We start from the raw sequence: 24,243 nt of genomic DNA, 5'->3' as shown, positions 1-24,243 counted from the left end.
GGGAGAAAACCAGGGTAAATAAATTAATAAATAAATAAATAAATACAAATTATTTATATATATATATATATATATATATATATATATATATATATATATATATATATATATATAAAATAAGACATGTTGTGTGTGCTATGAACAGAGTTTAAACAGCTTATTTTGGGTAGCGAGACAGATCAGCCAAATTATTATGGATGAAAGGTGAAAGAATGAGAAAAATAAGTACCAACTGTGAAACATGATTTTAAAATAGACATTACAAAGTTATTCAATCCATAAAAAAACAGCAAATGGTATGAACTCAACAACTTTATTTATATAATTAGCATACTAAATCTATTGTTATTACAACTGTTCCACCAATTACTTTTGGACATAAAAGAAACAACGTCCCAGTATATGGAATTATGACATAAAACATTTGCAAACTTTTAACTTTGAAAACGTGAATTATTTTTAAAGATTAGCGAAGATTTATAAAATAGTCTTAAAAAGAGCATTAAAATTAAAAAAACTACTACTACTAACAAACTACTTTTCTTATATGAAGATATACTGTACATACACTGGAAATGATATTCTTTAGCCATACAAAGTTATACTGCACTCGGATAAACAAACAAAGAAGATATTAGCTATAACAGACATTTTAATGTAAAATTTGTAAATAAAAAATGATAAATACAATGATATATCAAATAAAGTGACTGAAGTATTGTACCTTCTGTTACTTATGGGAGACAGAACATATAGATTAAATGTCTGTACATTGTATTTCAACCGTGGTTATATTTCTTAACTGAGTAGTAGCACAACTCCCCTCCCCATTTTTTTAAGAACATACATTTTAGAAAACCACCCAGGTTATGTTCCTATGGCCAGTCTTCGGGGAGCTTTTGTCATGTGATTAGTGATGTCATTGCTGATGCCATATGTGATGTCGTACACATGCATAATGGTTTATTTCATCACTTTCGAGGGTTTTGCATGTAGTACTATTTTCAGTAAAAGGGAGAGTGTTCATTTTGTATCATCCTAATATAGCTTGATTCACAATTTAAATTGTAATGTCTAGGCAAAAGCATCTCCACCTTCCTTCCTCCCTCTTGGTTTACTGTAGTTTAGGTCTTGGGTTGGTGCCCCTGTGTCTAAGCAACTACCTTCTAACTCTGTGTTAATATACACATACAATATATATATTTTGTGGGCTGTATGCTAAACTCATTAGCAGTCTGAACTAACAGCATGGTATTCCTAATGGATCTTCTTTAAAAAATGTTTTTAAAAAAGTCAAGCATTCAACTAATTATCAAGTTTAAAGGATTATTTATTTTGCTTTAAGAAAAACACCACTGCTCTGCTAAATGTATTTTTAGTTGCTCTACATTTTTATTGTACTGTACGTGCATTTACATAATGAAGTTTGTTTTGGATTGCACCATCTGATAGCAGCCTGTGAGTCTAACATGCAGTTTGGCACAGAGCACTGTAAACATTTACTTAAATTATGCCCCCAGCTGATAAATTCCGGTTGTTAACAAATCGTGTAATTAACTAATTAAGGCCTTGTTTTATCTTTATTTGACCTGTACTTCTATTTGATGTAGCCTAAGGGGTCTGACCAAGCATAACCGAGTCAGAATATGTCTAAATTGGATCTTACCTTTGAAAATAAGTAGCGGCCCAGGTCCTTTCCTGGATATAGCCCCCCCCCGCATATGTGTATTTTCAGTGGGTGTTTTGGTTTTGGCTTCCAAGCGCCCCTTCTTGTGAAATGAATACAGGCTGTATCTCTCAAGCTGGACTGATGTTTCATCTGTGAAAATCACATTATGAAACGACTCCCTGCTTCCCTGCGAAACGAAGATCCTTGTTCTTGTCTCTGATTAATGGACAGAATCTGTGGGAATTTATTTATTTATTTATTTTTTAAAGACTACATGCAGGACAAAAACATAAAAAAAATCCAGACACAATATGAAATGCAACGTAGCCTATCTTGTCCTTCCATCCCATTTTTCTTCTAATTCTCCTGCCTATTATGGACGATGTCACAGACCGCCTTGGCACTAAGTTCGTCATTCTCTTCAGTCATCGTATTCATGGAATCCCACATTTCTCTGCACGGCCCAAAGAAAAATAAAGCGTCTTTTTAGTACTGGTGTGAATGAATGAAATGGTGGTATGATCAAAATAAGCATCCATACCGGTATAATAAAACTTAATTGTTATGTTACCTTGTTACTTTTGAGGTGCGCCCTGGATGTTTTCTGGGTACAGTCTTCAAATGCTTCCTGATGCCTCAAAGTGTCATTTGAATTTCAGAAGACAGCAAGAAATCGTGAATCTCTAGGCTGGTTTTGCATATCTAGTGCGAATTATACGACTCGTTGTCTCCGGCACTTTCTTCACCTTGAAATATGTTTGCTTTAAAACAATTTGGAAGCAGTAGACTACCTCGTTTATATATTCAACGTATAGCCTACTGTAGGCCTACTCAAAGCTCCATTCTTCTTTTAGTCTTTATTGTCACAATGCAAATAATAGGCCTATAAAGGTGGTAATTACTGCAGACAGATTAGTAAATATCGTAAGTGTTGATGTTTGGAATATGTTTGCTTTAAAACAACTTGGAAGCAGTAGCTACCCCGTTTATATCCACTAGCCTACTTTAGCTTACTTCAAAGCAACTACATTCTTCAAAGATTTGAGACTTGAAAGCCACACCAATTCACAGCAATCAATCGGTGGCCTAGTTGTATGTATATTTGGTGTGTTACTGTAAGGCGGATCGCTCATTTTGGAGAGCTCGATTCAGATGCAAAAGAATGGAGACCCGCACATTCTACAGCGTACCCAAGTTTGCCCTTGTGTTCTACATTAGATATGAACCAAACAAGACTGACATCATCTTGACTAAAGAAATTGTTGTAACATTGAAGCAGGGCAGCAATGTGGTTCTCTGAAAGAAGGGAAAAGAGAAGGAAACTTTTCCAGTGAAAATTATGAAGCTTGGTGGTAAGTGGTTTTTTTTTTCGCAAATTATATTTTATTGTTGAATACTGGGAAGCTCTCATTTTTTATGTACTGATGCAATTCATTAATCTATCTTGTACTTTTTATTTTACCAGATGCTGATAAACTCACTAAATCAAAAGTGGAGTTGGAGAGACAGCAGATCAAAAATGACGTTCAGAAGAAAAGAAAAATGAAGCTTTGTAACACTGAAAGCTGCCATCCAGATAAAAAGAGGAAGCTTGTCAATAAGCCAGATGTGCAATGTTATAGGCTACAAATGTTATATTTATTTATTTTACCAGGAAATTTACCTGTTGAGACTGAGGCCTCATTTACAAGGGGGTCCTGGAACACAGACAAACAAACACGTAAATAATTGGCATGTGGTACAACATTTTTAAAAGATACTAAGAACAATAAAGTATGTAGGCTAAATGTAGTGCTCAGGTTGTATTGGGCTACTTCAACTCTAAAGTAAGTAAACTCAATTTTAAACATTAATTTAGTAGTCGCCAATTCGTTTTTTATGTTGTTGTTTTCTCCCCAATTTAATAGTGTCCAATTGTTTTTGTTTAGCTCAGCTCACCGCTACCACCCCCGCGCTGACGCGTGTGCCATCAGCCGACCGCATTTTTTTCACACTGGGGACTCACCATGCAGCCACCCAGAGCTACAGCGTCGGAGGACAACGCAGCTCTGGACAGCTTACAGGCAAGCTTGCAGGCGCCCGGCCAGTCTACAGGTGTCGCTGGTGCGCGGTGAGCCGAGAACACCCTAGCCGAGAACACCCTGGCTGACCTAACCCTCCCTCCCCCCGGGCGACACTCAGCCAATTGTGCGCTGCCCCCTGGGGGGTCCCGTCCTCGGTCGGTAAAGGAATAGCCTGGACTCGAACCGACGACGTCCAGACTATGGGGCGCATCCTGCACACGAGTGCTTTTACTGGATGCGCCACTCGGAAGCCCCCTCATTGACATTTATTTTTATTAGTCTATACTATACGTAAAGCTATGATTTTGGCATTGCAATTTTTTGTATATTTCACATGTGACGTGTGGCAAAAAAACAAGAATTCACGGAAAGGTCACCTAGCTAAATGAACATACACAAGAGCTTTCAAATAATACACCAAAACCAATAATACTGTATAAAGATGTATTGCTTTTGACTACTGACAAGTTTAAGTGTTACTTTAGAGTACAAAACTCACAGCTAGTTTTCCAAGATTCTGAAACAGCATGTCGTAAACTTCAGTTCTCTGATGCATTTGTTCTTTACAGAAAACAGCTCGCTCACTGTTTTTTGTATGGCTGTCTTTCCTACTAGAGATTCAATGGCTTGTAGCTTCTGTTTATGTAAAGAGCTTTCAATATGTTTGTCACAGCATGCTTTTCATTTGTAATCCACAGGAACATTACATGCTGTACAAAACATCCAGCCACCACTTTAATAAAATGCCCCCTTTGGATATTATTTACTTCTCTGTTTAGCAGTGATATTTGCCACTTTGCTCGCTCTTCTGTCGCCATTTTTTTACTCCATAAACTTCCACTCTACTCATTTAAATGCTTGCTTGCTCATTCTACAAATCTCTAAGCTACAAATCTCATTCGCTGACCTACATAGCTACATGCATAAACCAAACAATTTACAGATACTCACAGATTTTATATTTTCACTGCATTTTTTATAGAAATAAAGGAAGCACCTAATCAAATGTGTTTTACATATATTTCCAAGATTTCACAGACTTTATTCAAATTCACGATTTCCATGACCTCTGTGACAAAATCGTAGCCTTAATTAAACGCCATGGTCATCAACTTGTTTCATACTGCTAGCTCTAATTTGTATTGCATCCGTGACAGGGGATGTTTGTTACTGACATCCTTCTTTTACTTTGGGCTCAAATGAAGTGTGTTTGAAATTGCATTTTAATGTTATTTTAGGTGTATGAACAGCAGCTATTCATAACAGTGCTAATGTATGATTCATAAAATTGCTAGACAGTTCACACACAATATTTTTGTGATCATGCTGAAGTTTTGAAGACTTGGGCATTTCTACTTCTGCCTGTATCTATGCCTCTAGCAGTTGGATTGTGTCTTTAGAAATAGCAATGCAAATCCCTAATTCAATTAAAAGGCAGTTATTGGCAATGCTGGCACTCATTTGCTGTGTTTATATGAGCTTAGAATTTTAACAGAAAATAAAACTGACTGACTCATCGAGAATGTAACTGACTTGCAATGTTGTCTGTTTTGGGAGGCTCCAAGCATCATGTGACCAATTACTTATTTCTTTTTATTTTGTTTGGGGGGGAGGGGCAGTTGATTTATTTATAGTATTGTAAGATGTAGCACAAAACACCACTGCACTTTTTTGACACGCCCACTTTATAGTCTTTAGTGCCATAGAGACTAAGCAGTGTGTATGCCTCCCTGCATTGAAGTGGTGTTAGCACATGCTTCTTCTTTCGGGTTAAAAGTTTGCTCTGGTCACCATAGTGATATTTGTGCTCTTAACCAAGAAGCCTTTACCTATCCTCCAAGCAGCTGGTCGGCTTACCTGAGAGTACTAATTATAGACCTCCATCAACAGTAAATCAGTGTCAGCAGGTGATCAGGTTTACAGTGCAGCACAATTGGGTTAGTTTATTACAGAAAAGCATCAGAGCTATATCTAATCTTTCACTGTAAAGTTTCAGGGTGATATAAATTAAATGAATATAATTTCTCTATCACGTAATTGTCGTTATTTTTTCGGTGCTGTTTGGCAGGAATGACTGTCGGGTTTTGCAAGCTGAAAGCAAATGTGCCATCTGCAGGACCACCAACACGAGGGCTACCAACATTTATTTGTTAAGATTCTCAACAGCAGAGTATCTATGGTGTGGTGCAGATAAAATGTAATCTCAGATAAGTCATCCAAAACATGACATAGAACATAAGAACATAAGAAAGTTTACAAACGAGAGGAGGCCATTCAGCCCATCTTGCTCGTTTGGTTGTTAGTAGCTTATTGATCCCAGAATCTCATCAAGCAGCTTCTTGAAGGATCCCAGGGTGTCTGCTTCAACAACATTACTGGGGAGTTGGTTCCAGACCCTCACAATTCTCTGTGTAAAAAAGTGCCTCCTATTTTCTGTTCTGAATGCCCCTTTATCTAATCTCCATTTGTGATGCCTGGTCCTTGTTTCTTTTTTCAGGTCAAAGAAGTCCCCTGGGTTACATTGTCTATACCTTTTAGGATTTTGAATGTTTGAATCAGTTTGCCGCGTAGTCTTCTTTGTTCAAGACTGAATAGATTCAATTATTTTAGCCTGTCTGCATACGACATGCCTTTTAAACCCGGGATAATTCTGGTTGCTCTTCCTCTTGCAATTCCTCTTGCAGCTGACCTAATGGACTTCAATATCTATGTTGGGGAGACGATATTCAGAAGCTCAACATCATTAAAAGGTTACAAGAATCATATTCAGAAAAAAAAAAAAAATCAGCACTAACAGCCATTTGAAAACATATTCCATAGCTTTAAGGGCGGCACTGACACTTTCAACAGCAGCAGAAACTGCACCTGTACAGCTCTCTGATGTTTCAGACAGATTCAGGTCTGTGTCGGAGCAAGAAGACAGCGCAACAACCAGAGGGGGGCAGGAGGTGGGAGGAGAATGTCCAAAATTACCTTGCAGGCTATGGTTGGTACTGATGTAAATTTTAAGCACTGATAAATAAAATGGATTTTGTTGATTTTTGGGGGGAGGGGGTTAATTGCCCCATTACCTGCACCCCCTGTGCAGCTCCCATGGAGAAATAAAAAGCTGAGAATGCTGTGGAAATACTTGCATTGTTATTGAACCATCTGGAAGGGCTGCTGAGCCTCTGCTACACTGCAGCATTGAATTAGGAGAGGTACGCTGGGGAGACAGCAGACAATCTCCCAAGCTTTAATGTGAATGGGTCAGCATTCACAGGCAAGTGGACAGGAAGGTGTTGCAGTATTGCAGAATACAGTTGCATAATAGATGTTAAGGGTGGCCACCTGATCATTCTGCCCTGAATGAAGAAACAAAATCTAACAGTGCAAGAAGAGTTGTTCTGTTTTATATTATCTTGCCCCTTTATCAGAAACTTTAAGTGGCGTCAACCTACAGATCCATTATCAATTAAGTTTTTTGTGGTCGTTTTTTTTAACCTCGTGAAGATGACTTGCAGTAGCTCTGCTGTTTCGTAATTTTAAATAGTTCATTTTAATAATACCTTTAAATCCTTTACTCGAAGATATCCTTACTTCAGGGTAGCTGATACAGTGTTTATGATGCCTTGGATCAAGATTAAGATATATTGAACTCAATTACAGATATCTTAAACCCCATTTTGGATTTCTCTGATTCAATTAAAGATAGCTTGAAATACTTTGACAAGTAACCAGGGTCGGAATGATCAGATGCAAACATTCTGTGAGCCTTGTTTAAGATAAGTAAAAATTAGCTGCAGATGTATTAAATGGTATTTAATATACCTCTGTTTGTGATAGAACCGGAACTTTGATCTAACTTACTATTTCAAAAACTGTTGATACACTACAGGCCAAAAGTTTGGAAGCAACAAATGATCTGCAGAACGACTTGGTATCTTGGTATTGCTGACTAGGGAAAATATGCAACATATTTAGATGAGCAAGGAAAGGAGTGCGACTGGGGATGGGGAGTTTGTTGCCTCATAACCTCTCAGCCTACTCGCTCACTAAAGTCCTCATTCACTAAACAGCGGTAATGTGTTCTGCATGCAGTAAGCCCCTTTTCTGTGTGCTTTGTACACCTGCTGTATTCACTAACCAGTGGCAGGCAAACTAGCGCGTGGGAAAAAGAATGCAGAAAAAGTACAGCGTTGGAGTCAATTAAATGTAATGAATAATGTTAATGTATGCAAATCACGTCACAAAATACCGCAAGGGAGGTGTTTACGCCTCAGCATGTGTTAAAAGTACCGCTTATTGAAACCAGGCCTTTACATTAAAAATGCATACAGCTGACAAATCAAAAAAGCAAAATGAATTTCAACAGAAGATTGCGTTCAGAGCTACGAAAAGGGAACGTTGCATGCAGATGGTGGGATTCTGTTTTGCTCAACTTGTAATGTGTCTTTGGATCATCTAAGAAAAGGTACTATTGACAAGCATAACAGTGCAGTACACAAAAACATGAACATCTAACTTGAAGTCCAGGCTAAACAATTACTGAACAAGCAGGTCACAATCACAGTATTGTTTAAAAAGAGCACAGAAAGTGGAGAAACATGTAATGTCAACATGTTTGAATTAGTGGAAGCCTTGAACATATCGATACAATGGCTGGTCAATTTATGACGTTTTTTAATTAACAAAAATCCCTAATTGTGGAGCTGACACACTCAGATGACAGTATCTCCTTAAAGTGTCTTTTATAAAGAAAAACACAACAGCTTTGGTTTTGTCATTTCAGGTTTGCAGTTAACATTTCTTCCGTGTTTAATATTTGTTAGATTAAAGGCAGCAAAATAGTCTGTGAGAATTACAGTCATTGTAATTAATGTGTCAACATATGTTTTAAACGTTTACAAAACTCGAAAATGTTGCTGAATATGTCATTCAAGTTTTTTTTTTTTTTTTTTTAAATCTATTTTGTCTGCTTGTTACTTTTTTTTTTTTTGCAGCCAACACAGACCATTTTAAACGACTCTTGTTTCCAGCAAAAGTTTGTTTCATTTTTAAAGATTTCTTGACTCGAGTTCCAATGTTACAATGTACTCGTACATCCTCAGACAGTCCAGGATATATGAAGATTACAAGGCAGGTATATGCAACACTTTCAGCTATGTTAATATGTTTATATAGTCACCATGTACTTGTGATATTTAAGTAGGCTATGCTTAAAATTGCTTTAGAATATACAAAAGAAACTGTAAAGGCCCAGTAAATGAATGTACACAGAGTGAGGGTTGAGATGCAGTCATCATAAATTCAAGCAATCAAACAGCATCAAATGTTAAAGTAACATTTCACTAAACACCTTTTGAAATGTAAATAGTGAACTTTTAATTGACTGAGCGAGTGCTTTGCTGACTTTTGATTAATATTACAAAATAAATCAGAGGGAGAGCAAGTTGAACAAACAAATATTGATTTGATTTGCAGAGAGAGTTAAACATAAATGTTCCATTAACAATTACTTTCTCTGCTTTGACTGTCTTGCAGGACGCTGTGATTTGGGACAAGACTACCCGTCCTCCTCCTACGGAGCGCATTTATTTTGTCCTTAATGTTTCATTGAAGTTAATGTTCTTGCTCCTGTCTGTAAACTTTAGATTCCTCACTCTGTCCTCCTTGGTCGCTTCATTGTGACAAGATCAGAACCGTGCTTACCTTTTCTTTCAAGCGACCTTATATATATATATATATATATATATATATATATATATATATATATATATATATATATATACACGTTTATACAGTGTATGTAAACCTCATGCATAATTCCGCGTGTTGAATTCTGAGTGCTGAATTCCGCGTGTTGTGACAACTTGCAAATTAATCATTTAGCTCACTTTATTTGTGCTTATAATTAGTTTAGTGAATAGAGCTACTGCTGGTTCAATTTTGCATGCGCTGTGGCTTCCCCCCTGCCACATGGTAATTCTGGTCATTTACCGCTGTTTAGTGAATGAGGCCCTAAATATCTTCATATCCCTAAAGAGATAATCCTCTTTAAAAAATATGCCACATATTTTGTTTTTCAATTCAAAATATGCAAATTATTTTAAAGAGCAAGCCATCTCGCATGTTCTGTGGTACCCCAAATATGATCCATTTACCACCAATGCTGAAAGACGGGGTGGAATATTTGTTCTTTATTTTACCCCCCAAAAAAATGTCCATAATTGTGACTGCCAAGACTGGTACAATATTCTGTGTAGTATTATCCTTGGCAGATATTAGCAAAAAAAAAACTATTTTTGAGGGTAAAATGAAGATAAATGTCATACCCAATCATTCCACCTTTGTAGTAAGTTCATGCTATTTGGGATGCTACTGCACATGTGGGACAGATGGTTCATTAAACATTTTTTGTATATGTTAGAAGGAACGGTGATCTACCAGGATAGCAAGATATTTAGTGAGTGAGTGAGTAGGCTGTGTGAGGTTTTCAGGCAACATCCTCAGTTGTACCTCTTCCCTTGAAAAACTATTCTAGCTGTGAGACGGCTTGCACGTTTAAATCTTTTACATATTTTATAGATGAGATGATTATCTATTCAGGGATACCAAGACATTTAGATAGTAAGAGGTCTGAGTGAGGAGAAAAGGGCAATAAATCCACACCTGTCAATTATTTGTTGCTTTCAAACATTTGGCCTGTAGTTTACATGGGACATTCCATCATATGTGAGACAAAATACATATCATTTGAGTCTGGCAAGTTAGGAATGGGGACCATGGAAAATGGCGGAAAAGGGTTTGATCTCTCAGCAGTTTGCCAGATACTTACATGCTCATTACATTTTACAGATTAAAGCTCATGTTCTCCACTACAGCTATTTTGAGCTATAGACCTACTGAGAAAGCATGGCAATATCATGTTTGCTACAAGTAAAATGTAAGGTCAAAATCAACTAGATTATTCCACATTTAAACTCCAGTTTTACCACATGAAATCATGGTAACAAGCTGTTAATGCACTGATAGAAAACAACCATGTGAATTATATGTAATATTTGAAAGTATGTTGTATTTCATGATTACAGTCTGTTCTTAACAGTATCTGATAAAAGCTTTTTACATGTACAAAAACAGCCAAGGCATCAGTTATATAAGATGTGATATCTAAAAAAAGGGACCATACAAGCCTACATTTCTTTAAAAGCTAGGCTTCTCCAGTATCACTACTGTGGTGCCATTGATGACTCATTATAAATGGCTACAAATGTAATTATTTTTGCTTAAAACAAGTTACTATATAGGCTACCTGGGGAAAATAGATTTAAGGAAACTATTTATTACTTGTATGTTTAATAATCTAACATTTTCCAGATTTTTCCCAGGGGTCAACTAGTTTGTAATCATTGCTTGGCATTTGTACAGTACTACGGTATGCGTCCTTGACAGCCTATTAGGAATTAATATATAACGAGATACAAGTATATGTCATTTACTTTCTGTTGGTTAAAGGACTTTTATTAATTGATTAACTTTAGGGTATTTTTCCTAAAGTGGGGCATGATGCAAAAAAGAAATCCTGCTCTGGTTCATCTCAGTCTCTACAAGCATGTGGAGTTTCTTGAATATATGTCTTTATTTACTAGGGTATGTGTTTTGCAACTTCAACAAGGATATCAGGAAAAACAACAGTATGTTTCTTTCTACTGTTTGATTTATTACTCCTAATCTACAGATAGAAAAGGTCTTGCAGTCATTTCTGTATTCCACGGGCATTGAAATCCACTGAAACATCATAGAATGGTTTCTTAGTTTTTTAAAATGCAGAATTATCTCTTGTTATTTTGACTTCATTGAATTTAGAGTGTGCTTTTGCTCAAAAAGAATCCCTTGCTAGTTTAAATGTACCTCAAGCTGTGAAGATATGTAAACCTCAGGATCTGATGCATGTCGCCATTAACTGCACCCACTTGTATGTGTTGTTGGGGTCCCACGGTGCTAGTGGAATGTTTTAATTTGAACACAGGGACTTGTGGCATTGCTGTAACTGGGGTGCTAACTTTCTTTGGTAAACATGTTCTAAATAGGGAATTGGTGAATTCCTGTTGTCTTAAAAGTGGTTTAATGTAACATCTCCCAAGATGCTCTGCCTGTGCATGCTTAGGCAGCTCTGCAGTTTGCATAATTTCTGCCCGACATGGGAATTCAATTTGTACTGTACATTTCATTTCTTTGCAGATTTAGATTTATTTCATGTTCACTGCGTTTAATTAACTTTCTGATAACAGCTACTGGAGAGGAGATAAAACTTGCCGCTCTGCTCGTGCAATGAGTTACACCAGCAATCATTTACCACTTAGATGGTGGTGCAGGAGCTATCAGTTTCCATGGCAACCACAGCCTTGATGATTGATACTTTGCCAGTGTGACATCACCACAGGGAGTGCAGCTTGTGATTTTTGTATGCTTGCTGCTACATCTGTCTAATTAAAATAGGATTACAAAGTCATTGCAGTATATGTTCAAACAAATGCACTCCTAAAAATCAATTTCAGTAAATGTCAACACTATCGAATACACTGCTCGTATTTTATTTTATTTTTTCAGAGTAATTTATTTTTTCTGTGGTATTCAAAAACACCAAACAGTGAAATAAATGTCTTGGCTGAAAAATAAAAATAGGATTCACCTTTTTGTTTTACAGTATGCTAGTTTGTTGTGCAAGGGAGTGGAAGCTTGGGAGTAGTTTAAGTAAACATTTTCAGCAAATGTTTCATTTCAAATGTATTTATTAAATGAAAGTGCATTTGCTGAAAACTATTTTTTTACATGATTATTGTACATTTTGTGAAATAATTTTCTGTCCTTTTGCTCTAAAATATCAAGGAAGTTCACTGAAGCAATTGTGGTAATGGGGGAAAAAAAGGACCTATTGGATAGGAACTAAAAATCTGAACCACCTGTCTAATAATTTTTATGAATTTTTGTTTTTATGCGTTAATTTGAGTCTGAACAAAATTCAACAACAAACATGTTTATGTATTTCTTTATTTGCAGTGTAATTTTGCTTGGTAGGCCAGAGTATATATTGCCTTCCAGGGACACAAAACAAATTAGGATTTCAATCTTGTTTAACACATTGCACAAATCCCTTGTGTCTGTTATTAAGTACAGCCTTAGAAACCTGTTGCTGCCTCAGTCTGTCTGACTTGTGTGTGTGTGTGTGTGTGTTATTTGCTCACCCACTTTCTATTATGCAATATATTGCATTTGGCAGCTGTTATGTGAAATGCCCTTAAAACTGTACAATTTACTGATTAGAAAACTGTACTGATTAGAGGAGAAACCTCAAAATGGAGTGAGGTAACCAGTGGTGTACCACAGGGATCAGTATTAGGTCCTCTGCTATTCCTAATCTACATTAATGATTTAGATTCTGGTATAGTAAGCAAACTTGTTAAATTTGCAGACGACACAAAAATAGGAGGAGTGGCAAACACTGTTGCAGCAGCAAAGATCATTCAAAATGGTCTAGACAGCATTCAGAACTGGGCAGACACATGGCAAATGACATTTAATAGAGAAAAGTGTAAGGTACTGCACGCAGCAAATAAAAATGTCCACTATAAATACCATATGGGAGATACTGAAATAGAAGAAGGAATCTATGAAAAAAATCTTCATCTAGACAATGTGGGGAAGCTATAAAAAGGCCAAAATTTATCTCGGATATAGTGAAAAGTGTTGAGTTTAAATCAAGGGAAGTAGTATTAAAACTTTACAATGCATTAGTAAGACCTCATCTAGAATATTTTGTTCAGTTCTGGTCACCTAGCTATAAAAAAGATACTGCTGCTCTAGAAAGAGTGCAAAGAAGAGCGACCAGAATTATCCCAGGCTTAAAAGGCATGTCATATGCAGACAGGCTCAAAGAACTGAATCTATTCAGTCTTGAACAAAGAAGACTATGCGGCGATCTGTTTCAAACATTCAAAATCCTAAAAGGTATAGACAATGTCGACCCAGGGGACTTCTTTGACCTGAAAAAAGAAACAAGGACCAGGGGTCACAAATGGAGATTAGAAAAAGGGGCATTCAGAACAGAAAATAGGAGGCACTTTTTTACACAGAGAATTGTGAGGGTCTGGAACCAACTCCCCAGTAATGTTGTTGAAACTGACACCCTGGGATCCTTCAAGAAACTGCTTGATGAGATTCTGGGATCAATGGGCTACTGACAACCAAACGAGCAAGATGGGCTGAATGGCCTCCTCCCGTTTGTAAACTTTCTTATGTTCTTATGTTCTTATTTGAAACCCCTCACAGTGATTCATTTTGTTGTGGTGTTAAAAAATATGTTGAGACTTATCAATAAAAATAAAATAAAAGTTTAAGATGCCTTTCATGTATGTTGCATCGTGTATCTAAAGACTTGATATACTTTGTCTATATATGTATCTTTTTTCCGTCTATCATAAAAGACCCCATGTGATATGGGGAGTGGGTTATCCGCTGACAGACAGGGAGTCACACAGATGTGATGTTGTTAATAACGGCGCTCAGGTGCACAAGATTTATTTACAGGAAATACAAACTGAACGTAACTATACTGGCAATGGTAGCACACAAGGGACATACAACAAAACGAACGAAAAGGCAAAATAAAACACTACAACAAAAGGTGCCTTGAATACGGCAAGTGCTACTCCTCTACATAGGAGGCCCCTAAATGAATCCTTGTTCCATACACAATTACACAAACCCCAACCCCGGTTACACATGGTTGCTGGTGGTCTTGATACACTTAATTATACGCTGTGATCCCAGTGGTCGAAGGAGGTTTCTTCTTCACAAAGCTCCGATCCTGTCTAATACCCTTTCACACAGATGAGTTATGACAGCATAGAACTGGCACTGATTCAGCATTTTGATCTGTGTGAATTGCCTATACCGTCACAGAGCCCTCATATTTTATGCCGTCTCTGAACTGTCTTAACTCTTGTGTGAAATGTTATGCCGGCACTGAAGCACTATAGTGGGTGTGGATTGAAAGTCAACATCCCACGTGACTGGTCAAGAACGAGGTAGTAATTGGAGACCGGAAAAAGTTAGTACCACTTTCACACACAAATACCACCACTGTGCCCTCTCAGAGACGTTTAAAAAATTCTTTAAAATACCCATTCACACAGCACGAAATTGCACAATCTATGCCGGTATAACCCTTATACCGGCATAGATTGGTGTAACCCTTTCACACAGCCAAAGGGATCAAACCTGTCAGTCAACAGATCGTTTTCATGGCAATGGAAACAAAACAAACAAATAAGCAGAATATCATGGGTAAGCTACTTTAATTTAATTTATTTTTTTAAAGTACATATATATATATATATATATATATATATATATATATATATATATATATATATATATATATAATATCTTTTAATGAATGGTGCTGGAGAACTGTAGTGTACTGTAAACTTCTCTGTGCTCGCTTTGTCCTCTCTAGTAATAATATATATGTATATATGTGGAAAATTGAAGTGGGGACGCATTATTAATATTTTCATTCAGCCGTGTGATACCAACTGCAGTGTATTATAAGTTGTATCACCATAAAAAAAAAAGTTCTACCTATTGCATTTTGTCGGTCGCTTGGCCCAGGACAACGAGGAGTTTGATGATAAAACGAGTGATCAGGAGATGATTTATCAGTATGCACAACTATGAAGAGGTATGTGATAAATACAGCGAACAAGGGGTGGGGCGGGGCTGGAGATGCAGTTCTGAGTGTCCTGTTGATATGCAGTGCCTTTTAAACCTGTTTTACTCTGATAATTTTGTGGAAAAAAGTTAATTTCACTTAAATATGTAGTTCCAGGATGTCAGTCCAAAGGATCTGGAAATTAGTATTGGAAATGGTTCATCCAGTTACTTCCTAGTTTTCACTTTCTACACGCATTTGGATTCACGCAAAATAATAATCTTTGTCCTGCAGTCCCAGGATACCATCAGCTTATCTGAGGTACATTCAAAAGAACTGCCTTCATGTACATAGCCAAAGTTATTTTCTTCCAGCTTAGTTATTTTCTTGCCAGCTTAGCTTGTTATTCAACACACAGAAGGAAGTGTTTATGTTGCATTAAATATTTTGTTTTCGGGTGCAGATCTGTCAAGGTCAAGCAGATGAAAACACTTGAGAAACTACCCAGGTTTTATAAGCACCTTTTGAACTATGCAATCAACAAAAATCTGAAACGAAAGTACAAACCGTCTATTTATGTAGCACCCTCATAATTATCGTAAAATACAAAGATAGCAGCCATACAATATGTGTCAGATACAAAATAGAAGCTAAATGAGTTCCCGTTTTTGTTTCTTGCAAGTTGTGATGGTTGATTTAAAAAAAAGATGTCTACTTTGAAGATGTCCTATGAAATCATTTTATACTATACCTTCCAGATTACAATTTCTTTATCTGTGTATTTATTTATTTCCTGTAGCATGCAACATTTCTTGCAAAATTAAATGCCCATGGATAGCACAGCAAAGTTGTACATAATCACCTTTCCAAATACAAAAAGACAAAAGTATTTAATTCTATCAAATAAGCCATTACAATACTCTTTTGAGAAATGCAAATAATGTTTTTTCAGCTCTCAAGGAGATTCTTGTGAAGTTCAGCTGGCTGCATGTGCAAATGGTGTGTCTGTGTGTGAATGCAGGTATTTAGGTGTGATGTACACCTCGCCTGGAAAAAGAATAATATTCCTAACATTTCATACACATTACCCTGATACAGTTTCTCCAGTTTGGATGTTTTAGGTATACTAACACTTCAATGAACTGATCTATAAATAATCATGGTAATACAGCTAGTGGCAGCTTCTCGCTTTCATAAATGAAAGCAGTTATAATCAGTGGAAGAAGATTCTTGTTGTGGCATTTTAATAGGAAATGGTTTCAATCACATCCAATGTACCAATTTCCAGGAAGGAGAAGCATTTTGATGTAAATAGATTAACTATACATTAATTTGATATTATGCTAGCCAATAACGTGATTCAAATTTTTTCAGTGGGACTGCGCTTAGCCAGGTTAGGGAATAGGTTAATTTAATTTACATTAATAATTTGTTAGTCAAAAGCCACCTTTCATGTGATAGATTTTGTAGCTCCAATCTGAGCAAAGCTGAAATGTTCACCCTGGCTTAATTTATTTAAGTGTGTTTCTTAATTTTTTGTGACTTCCAAATTCAGCATATTGAAGTTACAGTAACTGAATATGAATCTTATCATTGATACAGCCAGAGATAAAACTTTGAGTTCACCTTTCTGGAATAGGAGAAAAGGCATTAATAAACTTTTAATTTGGTGATATGTCACTATGAATTATTTGGAAAGAGACCTGTGATGGGGTGCCCACCCCTTGTGGATATTAATTTATTTATGTATGTGTTTTCAATTGTATTATTATTATTATTATTATTATTATTATTATTATTATTATTATTATTATTATTATTATATTAAATTGTATTTCTGTGCGGACGGACGAAAGCCGTCCGACATAATTATTTATTATTTGAGACACCGGTGAAAAGCTGGTCTTGTAAAATGTAGGCGTGGATGTGGTTAAATCCCCATCCTGGTAATGCTCGTGGGAATGGGGCTGGAGCCTTAATAAGGTAATTGTTTAATGGGTAATTAAGTCTCCAGTCACATAATATAAAAAGACCCACTCCAGTTCATTATAGAGAGTGTAGAGGAGTTGAGAGCGAGAGCGAATGCTACCAGTAAGCGAACCAATGTACTTGTTTTATAAAAGATTATTTGTTAGTGTTTATTTTGTTTTGGCCAATGTGCCAGTTTCTTTGTGTTTTGTTTGAATTGTTTTGCTTTCTTATTTAATAAAAAGGCTGTGGCCATTTAGTCCTGTACCATCTGTGTGTTGTACTGCTTCCTGGACGCTGACATCACCTACCATGCCACTCAAGCCATCCTTTGTGACAAGACCTCAGAATAAACTCTGTAGGTCGAATATTTTTTTCAAATAAATGAACGACAATTTGTTTAAAGCAACGTTTCCAGTTGAATATAAGCCAGACCTCGGGAAGTATGGGTCAGACAGACCTGCAACTGTGCTTTGTTCTCTCTGTGGACCCACTCAACACAACTGGTTTATCTGAATCTGAGTTAGTGATTCAAAAATTGCACCCTGGTGTGATGATTTCAGAAAGTCTCTATAGGGCAATTCAGACCAGAGTTTGAAATGGTCTAAGGTTTGTGAGTAAGAACATAAGAACATAAGAAAGTTTACAAACGAGAGGAGGCCATTCAGCCCATCTTGCTTGTTTGGTTGTTAGTAGCATATTGATCCCAGAATCTCATCAAGCAGCTTCTTGAAGGATTCCAGGGTGTCAGCTTCAACAACATTACTGGGGAGTTGGTTCCAGACCCTCACAATTCTCTGTGTAAAAAAGTGCCTCCTATTTTCTGTTCTGAATGCCCCTTTATCTAATCTCCATTTGTGACCCCTGGTCCTTTTTTCTTTTTTCAGGTCAAAAAAGTCCCCTTGGTCGACATTGTCTATACCTTTTAGGATTTTGAATGTTTGAATCAGATCGCCGCATAGTCTTCTTTGTTCAAGACTGAATAGATTCAGTTCTTTTAGCCTGTCTGCATATGACATGCCTTTTAAACCTGGGATAATTCTGGTTGCTATTCTTTGCACTCTTTCTAGAGCAGCAATATCCTTTTTGTAACGAGGTGACCAGAACTGAACACAATATTCTAGGTGAGGTCTTACTAATGCATTGTAAAGTTTTAACATTACAATATAATGGCTTTTATTACTTTTTGAAAAACAATAATAATACTAATACTACTACAACTACTACGACTACTACTACTACTAATAATAACAACACAGTATACAACACTTACACCATCCAGGGTTATTGCGGGCAGCCGTTTATAACGGACAAATAATGTTTGCCATTTGCCATTCACATAGATTTAAATAACAAACGCACTGCTTATACTGTAGCAATCGCATTTACTAATCCACCAATCAGCTGTTTTCACCAGGTTACATAGATTTCAATAAAAAAGGCAAAATTTTACTAGTAAAAGCTTGACAGATCGATCAATCAGCTGTTTGCACCTTGTTACTGAGTGATTACCTGTGTACTTACCTTGGCTATTTAATCCATGTACGCAGTGTCGGGTTTACAGTTTGAAAAAACAGCACTGACTGCAACAGCAAGCATGGCTGGAAAGAGAAAAGCGATGAGCATCAGCAAGAAAACCTCCTAATTCTGGCAGTTAACAAACGGTGCCAACGTTGTTTCAAAAAATCTGGGTTTTCTGTAGTTGAGGAGAATGCTAATGAAACTTAAACTCTGACATTTTCTATTTGATGTGTGTGCTGCACTTTTAACACTGTAATGTGCTATGGAGTAGCATCCGGATATAGAACCAAATTGGGATTTTGGGGAATTGGGATCTACTGTCCTTGTTTCTTTTTTCAGGTCAAAAAAGTTCCTTGGGTTGACATTGTCAATACCTTTTAGAATTTTGAAGGCTTGAATCAGATCGCCGCGCAGTCTTCTTTGTTCAAGACTGAATAGATTAAATTATTTTAGCCTGTCTGCATATGACATGCCTTTTAAGCCTGGGATAATTCTGGTCGCTCTTCTTTGCACTCTTTCTAGAGCAGCAGTATCTTTTTTGTAGCTAGGTGACCAGAACTGAACAAAATATTCTAGATGAGGTCTTACTAATGCATTGTAAAGTTTTAATACTACATCCCTTGATTTAAACTCAACACTTTTCACTATATCCGAGAAATATTTTGGCCTTTTTATAGCTTCCCCACATTGTCTAGATGAAGATTTTTTTCATAGATTCCTTCTTCTATTTCAGTATCTCCCATATGGTATTTATAGTGGACATTTTTATTGCCTGCGTGCAGTATCTTACACTTTTCTCTATTAAATGTAATTTGCCATGTGTCTGCCCAGTTCTGAATGACCTTTGCTGCTGCAACAGTGTTTGCCACTCCTCCTATTTCTGTGGCATCTGCAAATTTAACAAGTGTGCTTACTATACCAGAATCTAAGTCATTAATGTAGATTAGGAAGAGCAGAGGCCCTAATATTGATCCCTGTGGTATTCCACTGGTTACCTCACTCCATTTTGAGGTTTCTCCTCTAATCAGCCCTTTCTGTTTTCTACATGTTAACCACTCCCTAATCCATGTGCATCCATTTCCTTGAATCCCTACTGCGTTCAGTTTGAGAAGTAATCTTTTATGCAGGACTTTGTCAAAAGCTTTCTGGAAATCTAAATAAACCATGTCATATGCTTTGCAATTATCCATTGTCAATGTTGCATCCTCAAAAAAATCAAGCAGGTTAGTTAGACACGATCTCCCTTTCCTAAAACCATGCTGACTGTCTCCCAGGATACTGTTACCATATAGGTAATTTTTCATTTTGAATGTTATTATAGTTTACATAAGTTTACATATAATAGAAGTCAGGCTTATTGTTCTGTAGTTACCTGGTTCGGTTTTGTCTCCCTTTTTGTGGATCGGTGTTACGTTTACAATTCTCTAGTGTGTCGGTACAACCCCTGTCTCAAGAGACTGTTGCATGATCTCTTTTAGCGGTTTGTAAATAACGTCTTTCATTTCTTTGAGTACTATTGGGAGGATCTCATCCGGCCCAGGGGATTTGTTTATTTTAAGAGCTCCTAGTCCCGTTATCACTTCTGCCTCTGTTATGCTAAAGTTATGTGGGGTTTCAGTTGTGGGGCATGTTGTCCGTATCCTCCTTTGTAAAAACGTGTGAGAAGTAATCATTTAATATGTTTGCTATTTTTTTCACTTCATCTATGATTTTGCCATTTGTATCTCTTAGACATTTTACTTCCTCCTTGAATGTTCTTTTGCTGTCATAATATTGGAAAAATGTAATACATGACCGGACATCTTGATGGTTTTCAGTAGCAGTTTATTTGCATTGTTTTAATAAAATGTCTGAACTGTGAATAAGTGGCGGTAACACTAAATAGGCATGTGATTTACAGACAGGTTGGGAAGTGGTAAAAAAAAAAAAAAAAAAAAAAAAAACTTGTTTAAGGGGTGGAATGTGATAGGTTAAGGCCAATTACCACAGTGAAAAATGTGCCCCTGCACTAAGCGCTGTAAACCATTTACCGAATGCAATTAGCATTGTCATACAAACAAAAATAGCTGATGACTAATGGGAATGGGAAAAGATGTCAGATGAAAGGGAGACAGAGCTGCCTAAGCTGGGTATTGCAGTTGGAGAGGTTTTTATTATAACAAGACAACCGGTGATCATCGCTGTCGCGTCGTCGTGCAGTGTATAGTGTCACCGACAATCACCCTGCTAGAAAACCACAGTCACTGGTACCGTTGCTGAGAGTTAAAATCAGCTGAACTTTTACCTCATTGATAGGTGATACAGCACTAAAAATGACAGGGTGTGTGTTGAGATGCTCCTCAGTATAATTACTGGATATCCCTGCCTGTATAGAGTAGATAGAGCAGATTATAGAGATCAGCAGAAAAAAGAGGATACTTGGGAATCCATTGCTGAACAAATGCAATCAACTTGTGAGTATTTTACCCTCACGGCAAATGAAAGGATTCAAGATTCTGTCTCTTGACCGGCACAAAATGTTATCGCACAAAATGTCATATCCCACAGTATGTTTAAATAATATTAAACAACTGCATTGCGGAACTATAAGACAATAAAATGTCATTATACAGAACATAACGAATAAACAAGCATTGAAATAAAGTGATTGATCTATGTATCTGTCTATATCTATCTATCTAATCTAGCTATCAACCTACCAACTGTACTACATACAGTAAGAGCAGCAGAATGGCTTTAATCACAGCTTCATTCTAAACACTCTTTGCTAGACATGTGTTGGTGCACGGCATACACAGACCGCTGTAAAAAAAAACAAAAAACATATGAAACAGCAAAAGACAATAAACTTTGTACAGCCTATTACAGCACAGTGTTTGTTTTCCCAAGAATGCATTTAATAAGTAAAAGATTAATAGCTACATTGCAATACAGCATAAAGCAATATAGAATCAAAATGTGTTCTTTACTAGACGAAATACCACAGCTCAACAAATAACAACCCCAGCCTTTTCTTTTTGTAATCTGTCTGGAACACCACTTTTTTACCCCTGTATTACAGTGCTTATCATTATTTTAACACACATGTATATTATAATACCAGATGTCAGAATAAATCTGCATATAAAGCAGGGCTGGAAATAAGACACCCATTGAATTGCACTGCAGTTTGAGCCATTTCAGGTTTTACGAGCTCCAGGCTCTTGTACAAATTGTACTGATGAAGCAGAAAAGAGAAGACAACATCGTTAACATGCCTATATGCGAAAAATCCATAAGCATCTTTAGGACGTTGTCTTCTCCTTCTTAAAAGTAAAGCAGAAGTAAAAACGAACTGAAGCGCTTCATCTTCCATTTCTGCTCACAATAATTCTCGGGTCAAGTGGAATTACAGTGTCGCTGTGTGTTTATAGTGCGTCCATGGACGATGACAGTGTATTCATCGAGAGATAATCGAGCTTGGTGTTTAGTTGAGCGATGGAGTGTAAACCGGCCTTAATCAGGTTTTTCCTCTTACAATATAATACATTATTCTATTATTATTTTTTTTAGCTACAAGCATGTAACTACAAAGCAAAGGCACTATTAAATATATATATATATATATATATATATATATATATATATATATATATATATATATATATATATATACACACTACCGGTCAAAAGTTTTAGAACACCCCCATTTTTCCAGTTTTTATTGAAATTTAAGCAGTTCAAGTCCAGTGAATAACCTGAAATGGTACAAAGGTAAGCGGTAAACTGCCAGAGGTTAAAAAAAAAAAGTTTAGGTTACCAAAAACTGAAAAATAATGTACATTTCAGAGTTATACAAAAAGGCCTTTTTCAGGGAACAAGTAATGGGTTAACAACTTACAGCTGTTCTGCAGCAATGGAAGTAAATTAAGCCTTGAAAGTTGATGCTAACAATTCCTACAGGTGTCCCAACTTTCGTTGATTACTTACAAACCCTCTGTCTGTATAAAAGCAGTGTTGGAACAGACTGTGTTACTACACCCTCTTAAGCATTATTTGGACAGTATTGTACTGCAGGAAGTAGTATATTGCTCTCATAATGGTGAGAAAAAGGCAATTAACAAAGGAAGACAGACAGACCATTATAACCCTTAAAAGTGTAGGTCTTTCCTTTAGAGAAATTGCAAAGAAAGCCAAGGTGTCAGTGAGTACAGTTTCCTACACCATCAAAAGGCACTTGGAAACTGGAGGAAACTCTGACAGGAAGAGGTCTGGCAGACCCAAAGCCACAACAGAATCAGAAGACAAGTTTCTGAGAGTCAACAGCTTAGGTGATAGGCGGCTCACAGGACAACAGCTTCAAGCACAGCTTAACACTGGTCGAAGTAAGCAAATCTCAGTTTCAACTGTGAAGAGAAGACTTCGAGCTGCAGGTTTGACAGGTCGAGTGGCAGTAAGAAAGCCATTGCTAAGATGGCAAAATAAGAAAAAGAGGCTTGCCTGGGCCATGAAGCACTGCCAGTGGACTACTGAAGACTGGAAGAAGGTCTTATGGACCGATGAATCAAAATTTGAAATCTTCAGTTCATCACGCAGGGTTTTTGTACGCCGTCGAGTAGGTGAAAGGATGGTTCCTCGGTGTGTGACACCAACTGTCAAACATGGAGGAGGAAGCGTGATGGTCTGGGGCTCTTTTGCTGGATCCAGAGTCGGCGACTTGCACAGAGTGACTGACACCCTGAACCAAAACTGCTACCACAGCATTTTGCAGCACCATGCAATACCCTCTGGTATACGCCCAGTTGGTCAGGGGTTCATCCTATAGCAAGATAATGACCCAAAACATACCTCCAGGCTATGTCAGAACTACCTTAGAAGAAAAGAACAAGACAGTAGGCTTCAAATCATGGAATGGCCAGCACAGTCTCCAGACTTAAACCCCATCGAGCTGGTTTGGGATGAACTGGACAGAAGGGTGAAAGCAAAGCAACCTACAAGTGCAACACATTTGTGGGAACTTCTGCAACAGTGTTGGGAAGAACTTTCCGAACAATATTTGATTTCCATTGTAGAAAGAATGCCACAAGTGTGTTCGGCTGTTATATCTGCAAAAGGTGGCTACTTTGATGAGTCAAAAATTTAGATTAAATTTTGTTAAACAAAACGATTCCATGATTTCTTTTTTTATCTCCAATTGTTTATTTGTTCTATGCTTTAATTTCAGAGCACATTGAGACATTAAACTGCATAAATAAAAAAAAAAACTGGAAAAATTGAGGTGTTCTAAAACTTTTGACCGGTAGTGTATATATATATATATATATATATATATATATATATATATATAT

The sequence above is a fragment of the Acipenser ruthenus genome, chromosome 1 (assembly GCF_902713425.1).
Source record: "Acipenser ruthenus chromosome 1, fAciRut3.2 maternal haplotype, whole genome shotgun sequence".
NCBI lineage: Eukaryota > Metazoa > Chordata > Actinopteri > Acipenseriformes > Acipenseridae > Acipenser > Acipenser ruthenus.
The sequence above is the reverse complement of the archived record's forward strand: the minus strand, read 5'-3'. Positions refer to the sequence as shown.